Source organism: Notamacropus eugenii, chromosome 5, assembly GCF_028372415.1.
Source record: "Notamacropus eugenii isolate mMacEug1 chromosome 5, mMacEug1.pri_v2, whole genome shotgun sequence".
In the NCBI taxonomy this organism is placed as follows: Eukaryota; Metazoa; Chordata; class Mammalia; order Diprotodontia; family Macropodidae; genus Notamacropus; species Notamacropus eugenii.
Window position 1 is genome coordinate 335,772,493 of NC_092876.1, and position 10,156 is coordinate 335,782,648.

A 10,156-nucleotide genomic window follows, 5' to 3' on the forward strand; every position below is an offset into this window, starting at 1 on the left:
ATAAACAATGATCTTAGGCAGTGCCTACAACAGAGGCAGGGTTTGTGGGGGACAGAACAACCTGGCGGGGTTGTTGAAATGACTGCAGCTGATAAAGAAAGCAGGAGACTCTAAGGTAGAGTCAGAGATGAGACAGCAGGGCCATAAAAGAGTCACTGACACCATCTTCACCAAAGAAGGTCCACACTACAAAAACCTACCTGTTGGTGTTGGGAATTTGTTCCTTGCGGCTGGACCAGGGTCCAAATCTGATTTAGGCCTTTATCCATTTTATAATTTAAAAAAAAAAAGGTTTATGCTCAAAGGGTTAAGGGTTGTTATTGTCACTAACAGGTGAGCTCCCTTGAATACCCCCAGAAATGAGACAAATTCAAATGTTCCCAATTCAATACAATCCAACAAGCTCTGGGTAGAGGCATGAATCATTACATTATTATTGATAAGTATCCAAGATTGAACCTGATCCATTTGTCCTCAGCTGACGCATGGGTTATATTTGTAATTGGTTCTTAATAGATTTTTTTCCTCCTTTGGGAAAACCACAGTGTTCTACTTAGTGAGTACTGGGATAGTTAATGCATCCTAGCAAGAGAACTCTTTCCAAATCAATGTTAAAATTATGCCCAGCCCTTGTCTCTCTTACCACCATCAAACCGTAAGATGCCCTGTGGCTGGGTACTCCTTCCCTCCCGCTGATGGCCACTTTCCTGTCTCCTTTTGTGTGTTGTCTCCCCACCACCACCACTACAACCACCACCCCCTTCCAGTTTGATCGTAAGCTGCTTGAGGACAGGGACTTTCTTTCTATTAACTGTATCTGTGGTACTTAGCACAGCACCTGGCACAGAGTAGAAGCTTAATAAATAGTTATTTGCTTGACTGACCTAACTGGAATAATTATGTACATCTTTGGTTTTTCATTTTGCAGAGAGAATAAAAACATAGGATTCTACAGTATGACAACTATTTGAACTCAGAGGTCCTGAAATAAGGAGACTAGTTACTTAATATCTCAGATTTGGTTTGAAGCCCCATCTGTACTGCCTGGGTCACCAAAGACCAGAAATGCACACGTCACTAAAAGGGATTATGTTTCAAACAACTATTTCTATGTAACCTTGGCCCTCTTCAGTCATAGATCCCCTGAATACTGTTCCACATTCAAGACATGCTTTGGGACAGCAGCTATTCAAAACCAGTTCATAAGTCCTCTCTGATGGTTCTTTTACACCAGAAGATACTCTATTTCAAAGTGAAAGGCATTTAATGAAACAATATAGCAAAATAAATGACAAGGAAATTACCCACCCTTGCCCATGGGATATGTAGATTTCAATTTAACAAATGGTAGGAGAGAGAACCCATGCAGAGAATATGTGTCCAGGGAATACCTGATATGAGAGCACACTGAGGGAAACCTGCACTGAGTAGACACATACATAGGGGACATATGTGGCTAAGGTGACATGTGTGACCAAGGGGCCATGCACGGCTAGCATACTCCTAGGGTTGCATCCCCATTGGAATCATTCCCTGCCTCCAGTGATGCTGCTTATCTCCTCCCAGAGCACCAACGTCATCCTCATCCTCTGGGGGCTGCTACTACCTGTCGCATCTCTGCTGAGCTCTCCTTGGCTCCACCACTGCTGTCTGCCAGCCCTCTGCTGCACTGTGTCATTGTGGCTGCATTCCTGTCTTTTCCCCCATCAGAAATCTCAGCTCTTCTATTTGCACTTCATAACCACATCCAGAGAAATCCTGAGGTTATACGTCTGCCTTCTAAGCTGCTTTTCTTCAGCCTCAGCTGCCACTCCTTGAATTCAGTCTACTTTCTGAGCTGGAATAAGAAAATTCTTTCATTTCCCACCATTACCCTTTTCTGTGTAAATCATCTCAGAAGCTTCATCTAACTAGACTGAAAGGCTGGAGTTGGCAACTTTTTGTCATTTTACTTTCCTGCCATCAGCAAAAGTGCTGCTCTCCTTACATATATTTATTGGTAGAAGAGGAGGAAGAAAATGAGGAGAAGAATGAGGATGAGAAGTGGGGGGAGAAAGAGGAGGAGGAGGAGAAGAATCTAGAGCACTACTGGCTCTTTCACTGACTTGCCATGTGGCTGAAAAGAAGTCACTTTTTGTCTCTGTACTTGTTTCCCTGGATGCAAAACAGAAGACCTTTCTTTCCTTTTTGGGAATGTTGTGAGGATTTAATCAAGGATTTACATAATTTTAGAACTGGAAGTAACTTTAGAGATTACGGAGAACATCCCCTTGTTTTGCAAAAGAGAAAATTAACATTCATTGAGGGAACATGACTTGCTCAAGTCATAGAGTGACTTAGTGACAGTGAGAACTGGAATCTGGAACTGAATGCCAACCCAAAGTTCTTCTCATTACACCAAAATGAGACAGATGAGAAATCATATTAAGATCCTCAATAGAAAGGCACTTGGAAAAGTCTAAGTGTTGCATTCTTCTAAGAGCAAAGTTCAAAAAAGTATAGCTTCCAGCTAGTCACTAATAAACATGTTTTTCACCCTAGCCATGGAGTTGAGTTCATCTTCCAGACAAGCATGCACCGGAATGTGCACTTCAACTACACAGGGGCATGCCTCACCTCACCCTCCCAGTCTCTGGACTCTGACAACTGGCCTTCATTGTACAGTGACATGTGTGAAAACCTTCATTTGTTGTATCAGCTTTTCTTCCACTCTATTCCAATGAAAATTTGTGTTGAATTAGTAAGGGAACTCAACAATTTCAGAACTTGTGACATTAATATGGAAATGAGCAATTTATGGAAAACACTGGTTTGACAGGGAGGCACAGAAAAGCAAACACAAAGGGCAAAAAGGAGTAAGGGTACTTGTGGGGGAAGGTCATGAGTGTTCCTGCTTTATAAGGGCAATCCTCCATTTGCATACTTGAGCCAGAAGGAAGTAATTCCAAATGCTGGTGTTGATTCTTTGATGGAGAAACTAGCCAGCTACCTCCATAAGATAAAGACAAGAGTGGGGTCCCATAAACAGCTTCATCATCTAGTAAATTCCTCAAGCACATCCTTACCCTCCTTCACTTCCACACCTTTTTTGTGTCCTGCCTGGACACCTCTTCCCTGGAAGAGGCTCCAGGAAAGCTTGCCCTCTCATTTCTTCTGGTCCAATGTGAAATGTTAAAATTTCCATTGGTCAGGCAAGTCTATGGATCATATATAATTGAAATGATCAGCCACAAGATCGGGATAGTAAAAAAAAAAAAAAGATAAAATTGAGGTCAGAGCAGTAGTGACAGACCAAAAGATCAGGAAAGCACAGATGGATTGGAGATCATGATGAGAATAAGTTTAGGGGAGTAAAGTAGATCAAGAGATGACAGAAAGGGTAGGAAGTTGTGATTAGAAAGAACTTCAGAGGGCTGGACCAGTGAGGTAACAGTTATGGGTACAGGCAAATGTATCCAGGGAATTTATTTTTCTTTTAAGGCAACCATTTGACTACTCAATCATAAAGGATGTTATTTAACTATTTTTAATTAACAACTAAACCTGACTTTAAAATAGACTTTTAAAATGACACTATTTAATATTTAAATTTTTGAGATATTAGTGTGTGCCTGGACATACTTGGTACATCCTGTATGTGTGCCCCTGGTTGTAGGTGGTGAGATAATGGTCTAACTGTCCTCTCACAGACAGATAAAGTGGAAAGATGGAGGTCAAGAATAGAAGAACTGGGAGGCTTATCTACATCTAAGTCGTTAAGTAAAACTGCAAGTTTTGAGTGAAAGAGGAAAAGTATAGGTCCCTGGGAAAGAAGGGAGAATGGCCAGTAGATGAATAAAACAAGGAAACAGTAACTAGTAAAATTAGGATCTGGTCTAGATGATAGTTGATAAAATGACCCTCAAAGGCATAATAGTGGCAAAAATTTGAAGTTGTCAGCGAGGAATAAGAAGTATCAAGTTTAAGGGAATTGAAATCCCCTCTTTTGGAAGGGATCAGTTTTTCATTGGTGTGTGAAGAGATGACGAAAAAACCCCAAACAACTATTAATCTATAGGACCAGAGGACACAATGGAAAGGGATAGCAAAGAGTATGGACCATAGAACAGGCGGAGTTGGACAGAGAGGAATGGCGGGAGAAGAGAGGTTAGGATTTTTGCTTCAGCAGACTCAATTACTGGAAGAGGGGTGCAAGACTGGGGAATCTGCCTGCCATAGCATAGGGAAATAGTTTGGGACTAATACTCTCCAGGTACCTATAATGATTAAGGAGGGAGTCAGCTCAGGGAGGTGATGCCAACTTCTAGGACTGGTCATTCCAAACCCAGAGGAGGAGTCCAGGGTGTAGGCAGCAAGTTGTTTGGGAATCTGGGTCAGCTATACCAGGTGTGTGGTGTTCAAAGGTGGTTAAACTCCCCAGGCCCCTCCCAAGATAGAATGAGGCACACCCAGATGACACCTTGTATGGAAAACAAGCATTGAGCTCTCTACTGACCCACTGGAAGTACTGATCCCCTAGCATTTTGGGTGATGTGAAGATGTGACAATAGAGATGTGTTCCCTGTGGAGCAGTCCCTCTATTGGCCCCCACCCTGTGGGCTCAGGGTCAGTGGTGTACATGAATCCCTTTAAGGTAGCTTTTAAGAAAAATGGAGGGTATAGGGGATTGGGTGGGGGGGGGGGGCGGGAAGGGTAAGGAGGGAAAGGAGGAAGAGAAGTGACCCTTAATCAAGCCATTTCTCTGAGGAATATGACAACATGACCCATAAAGTTGTTTTGGTTCAGTAGACAGCAAAACTGAAAGACCTATGTTTAGAAAAGTCTGCTCATACTAATACTTAAAACTTGACTGTTCTATTTGTTACAAGGGATTTTGTGATTGTTGCTTTTTTTTTCCAATGGGAGGAGTCGGGAAGGAGGAAAGAAAAGATGGGATGGTGTGGTGGATTTTTGTTAATTGAAAATAAAAACAAAATAAAAAACACCACATTGCTAGCAGCCTTCCCCCACCCCACCCCCACCCCAACAGGAGGCTCCCAGTGTCTTTCAGTATCTGATTATCTCCTCTCCAGGAGGGATTAGGGGAGGAGGTATAGGTTGAAATTTAAGCAAGGAATGTTAGCAATAGCAAACTGTCACACAACATCCCAACTCATCATGCCAACAGGGATATTTCTCCCAAGGTTGGGGATGTGAGAGTTGTCCTCAGCTCAAGGACCTGGCAGCCAATTCCTGATTACAGATACTCCTTATCATTCCCATAACCCTCTGCAAGTCGCAAAATAACTTCAAAATTCAACAGTCGGAATTCCCAGAAGAGAAAAATAAATTGGGCTGGGAATAAAAGGTTTATATGTTGTATGGTTTTCCAGTTAGTCATTTGCACCTAATGTGACACCAACATCTTATTCTTAAGAAAAATTCCAGTTTCATAGCCCTTTGAGCATAGTTCCAACTTACTCTCCAGAATGGTTGGATCAATTTACAACTCCACCAACAATGCATTAGTGTTCCAATTTTCCTTCATCTTTTCCAACATTTATCATTTTCCTTTTCTGTCATATTAACCAATCTGACAGGTGGGAGGTGGCACCTCAGAGTTGATTTGATTTGCATTTCTCAAATCAAGAGTGATTTAGAGCATTTTTTCATGACTATAGATAGCTTTAATTTCTTCACCTCAAAACTGCCTGTTCACATTCTTTGACCATTTATCAATTGGGCAATGACTTGATTCTTGTAAATTTGACTCTGTTCTATATATATTTGAAAAATGAGGCCTTTATTAGAGACACTGGCTACAAAAATTGTTTCCCAGCTTTCTGCTTTCCTTCTAACCTTGGTTGCATTGTCTTTGTTTGTACAAAACCTTTTCAATCTAATCTAATTGAAATGATAGATTCTGTATTTCATAATGTTCCCTCTCTCATTTGGTTATAAATGCTTCCCCTCTTCATAAATCTGAAAGGTAAACTCTTCTACACTCTCCTAATTTTTTTATGGTATCAGTCTTTATGTCTAAATCATGTACCCATTTTGATCTTATCTTGGTATATGGCAAAAGATGCTGGTCTATGCTTTATTTCTGCCATACTATTTCCCAGTTTTCCCAGCAGTTTTTGTCAAATACTGAGTTCTTATCCCAGAAACTGGAGTCTTTGGGTTTATCAAATAGTATATTATTACAGTCATTTACTACTGTGTCTTTTGTACCTAACCTATTCTATTGATCTACTACTCCATTTCTTAGCCAGTACCAAATAGTTTTAATGATTGTCATTTTATAACATAGTTTTAGATCTGGGATGGATAGGCCACCTTCCTTTACATTTTTTTTTCATTAATTCCCTTGATATTCTTGACCTTTTGTTCTTCCAGATAAATTCTATTTTTTTCTAGCTCTAAATAACTTTTAGGCAATTTGAGTGGTATGGCACTGAATAAGTAAATTAATTTAGGTGGAATTGCTGTTTTTATTAGCTCAGCCTACCCATGAGTAATAGACATTTTTCCAATTATTTAGAACTGACTTTGTGTGAAAAGTGTTTTGTAATTATTTTCACATATAGTTCCTGATTTTGTCTTCACAGGTAGGCTCCCAAATATTTTATATTGTCTATTGTTATTTTAAATGGAATTTCTCTTTTTATCTCTTGCTGGGGGGTTCTTTGGGTAATATATAGAAGTACTAATGATTTATATGGGTTTATTTTATGTCCTGAAACTCTGTTAATACATTGTTTGTGGAGTTGTGAACTGATCCAACCATTTTAGAGAGCAATTTGAAACTATACCCTAAAGACTACAAAACTGTGCGATACCACTACTAGGTCTGTATCATAAAGAGATCATAAAAATGGGAAAAGGGCCTACATGTACAAAAATATTTATAGCAGTTCTTTTTGTGGTGAAAAAGAATTGGAAATTGAGGAGATACCCATTAATTGGGGAATGGCTGAATAAGTTGTGGTATCTGAATGTAATGGAATACTATTGTGCTATGAGAAATGAGGAGCAGGCAGATTGCAGAAAAACCTGGAAAGACTTACATGAACTGATGCTGAATGAATTGAGCAGAACCAGGAAAACACTGTACACAGTAACAGCACTATTATCTGATGTTCAAATTAGCTCTTCTCAGCAATACCATGATCCAAGACAACTCCAAAGACTCATGATGGAAAATGCTATACACCTCCAAAGAAAGAACTATGGAGTCTGAATGCAAATTAAAGCATATTTTCATTTTGGGGGGTGGGGGGGCGGTTCTTTCTTGTGTTTTCTCCCTTTTGTTCTGATTCTTCTTTCACAACATGACTAATATGGAAATATGATTAAAATGATTATATATGTATAACCTTGCTTGCTATCTTCAGAAGGGGAAAAGGGAGGGAGAAAAATTTGGGACTCAGAATCTTATAAAAGTGAATATTGAAACTATCTTTACATGTAATTGGAAAAAATACTATTAAGTGGGAAAAAAAAAAGAAAAATTCCGTATTTACTTATAGTCCTTAGTTGGGGTTGAGAAATTTTTGTTGTTGTAATCAAATCATGAAATCACAGGCGATCGCTGGGCTGAAAAGGAACTTTATAGAGATTATCTGGTCCCAACCTTTCATTTTACAGACGATGAAATGGTAGTGGCAGACTGAAATGTACATTCAGGTTTCCTGACTTCAAATCTAGATGTTTATTAAAATAATAACTATTCTGACTAGATTTGACAATCACTCTTGGCAAGAAATTAGTATAGGAAGGTGATGATAGCAAAGAAATGGAAAGTGGGTATCCATTAAGTGCATAGCTAAACTCACTATGATGTATAAATACAGTGAAAATTATTGTACAGTAAGAAATAAATGACAGATATGAGAAATTCAGAGAAATATCAAAATATTATGAAGACATAAAGAACCAAAAGAACAATCTACACAATGACCACAATCATGAAAATTAAATGATTACTAAAAGGATACAAAATTAAGTAACTTAATAACCAATCTTGCTCCTAGAGAAAAGAGTTAAAGAAACACATCTTTGGGAGGAGGAAGGGATGGTGGTAGGAAATGGGACAGGAAGGACTATAAAGGGATCATAATGTTGCTCAGATTGCCAGAAGCAGTCACTACATCTGTGGTTTTGGATTAACTGTTTTTCTTTGCTAGAGGAAAGGTTCAATTTGGAGGAGGGAGATATTTAGAAAAAGAGAGTGATATAAAATCAAAGATATTCAAGCTGTACCTAATAGAGATTCACAGTTCACATATAATCCTTTTTTCCACTCCATCTTATAAAAATTATCCTTTTTTGGGGGGTCTTTAAATTCAGAACTTTATTAGAAACAGAAGGCCTCAATAAAACTCCCCTCCTTCCCCTCCCACAAGGAAACCAACGTACCTAAGAACAGAAATTTCCAGGTATATCTAGATCTTCAATGCTCTTTAAATGTGAAAATAAGGAAACCTGGACCCCATGCTAAAGGTTTTGTTTCTTCACTTACAGATCAAATATGGATTTATCATTCCACCCTTACAGGTAGTACTTGCTGGGCTTCTTTTGTCTTAAAAAGGTAAAAAGCCAAAGTTCATATGGCACATTAATTCAATTCCACAAGCATTTGTGAAGCACCTTCTATAGGCCAAACTATTAATTAGGCACAGGAGATATAAAGACACAAAGCAAAACAGTCATTTCCCTCAAAAAGTTGACACTGTAAGGCAGCTCACAGCACAGTGGAAAGAGCACTGGGTCCAGAGTCAGGAAGACCTGAGCTGAAATGAGGCCTCAGACACTTCCTAACTGTGTGACTTGTACAAATCGCTTACCTTCTGTTGGTAAAACGGAGATCCTAACAACACCTGCCTTCCAGGGCAGTCGTGAGGACCATAGGAGATACCTATAAAGCACTTAGTACAGTGGCTAGCACATAGGTGCTATGTGAAAGCTTTATTCCCCTACTGCAGCCCTCAGAAGAGCTGGATGTGTATCTACAGTTACAGCTTCAGGTCAAATTATTGCACAAGGGCTAATTACATCAATAGCCAGGATGCATTAGATCTTATTCCATCCTATAAATTTGATTTCTTCAAGCCTACCAATTTCATACATCATTTTAGGAAGCTGTCTTCAAAGGAAATGGTATTACTATTATTACTGCAGTAATACCTTAAATTCATCAAACAGTTTTGAATTTCAACCATTCATATTACTTCATTTTTACCAAAGACCTAGTCATGTGACTAGGACATACAGTAATATTAAACGGGATTCAGAATATTAAACCAGATTTCAGAATAATTTCTTTCCTTGTAGAATAGAACATGGTCTTCTGTTTAAAAAAGAACAAAGATTAAGCTTAATTAACGCAGTGGCCAATGGTTATTTCCTTACTGTCTTCCCTCCTATGACAGTCTCATTATGAAAGCCCAAGCACAAAATCTGATTCACAGTCAAATTTTAAATTTAAAAGAACTTGATACTTTTTGTAGAAAAAGTCCTGAAGCTTAGAGAACACATCGCTCCCAATACTATTTTAATGAATAGATTTCATTAAAAACAAACTGTTCGAGGAGGATCCAAAAGGAAATTAGGACAACAGACTGGTAAAACTATCCTCAGTGCCTGTTCCTGCTAAATAAGATAAATTCAGAAGATCAAAACTAAATGCAGTGAAAGTTCTTTGTGGCTCTGCTTAAATATATCATCAGCATCAAACTAATTCCCCACTAGATTGCTGTAGTAGCAGGGGCTAATGACTAAGTGATTTGGGGAAGAAATTGTGTAGCCATGAACTGTGCTACCAAACAGCTATTCAGAAGGTGGTGGCGGAGGCAGGAGTGTGAGGCTCTGGAGAATGAATGTCTTTTCCTCCCTACTTCATTCCTAAGGATGAAATGATCATCTGTCAACAAAAACCCAAACTCTTTTTCTGCTCTCAGCATCAAGATCCTGTCCCCTAAGACTAAAGCCCACCATTGATTTAAATAACAGAAATATAACAATAATAAATAAAATAGTAATAAAAAGATGTATCTTTTTACTCTACTCCAAATATTCTCACATAATTCCCCACCACCTCCTCTGGGCACTTGATCCATAAATCATTTAGGCTCTCTTTCTCATCCTCCACTTTCCATATCTACTGACTCCCTCC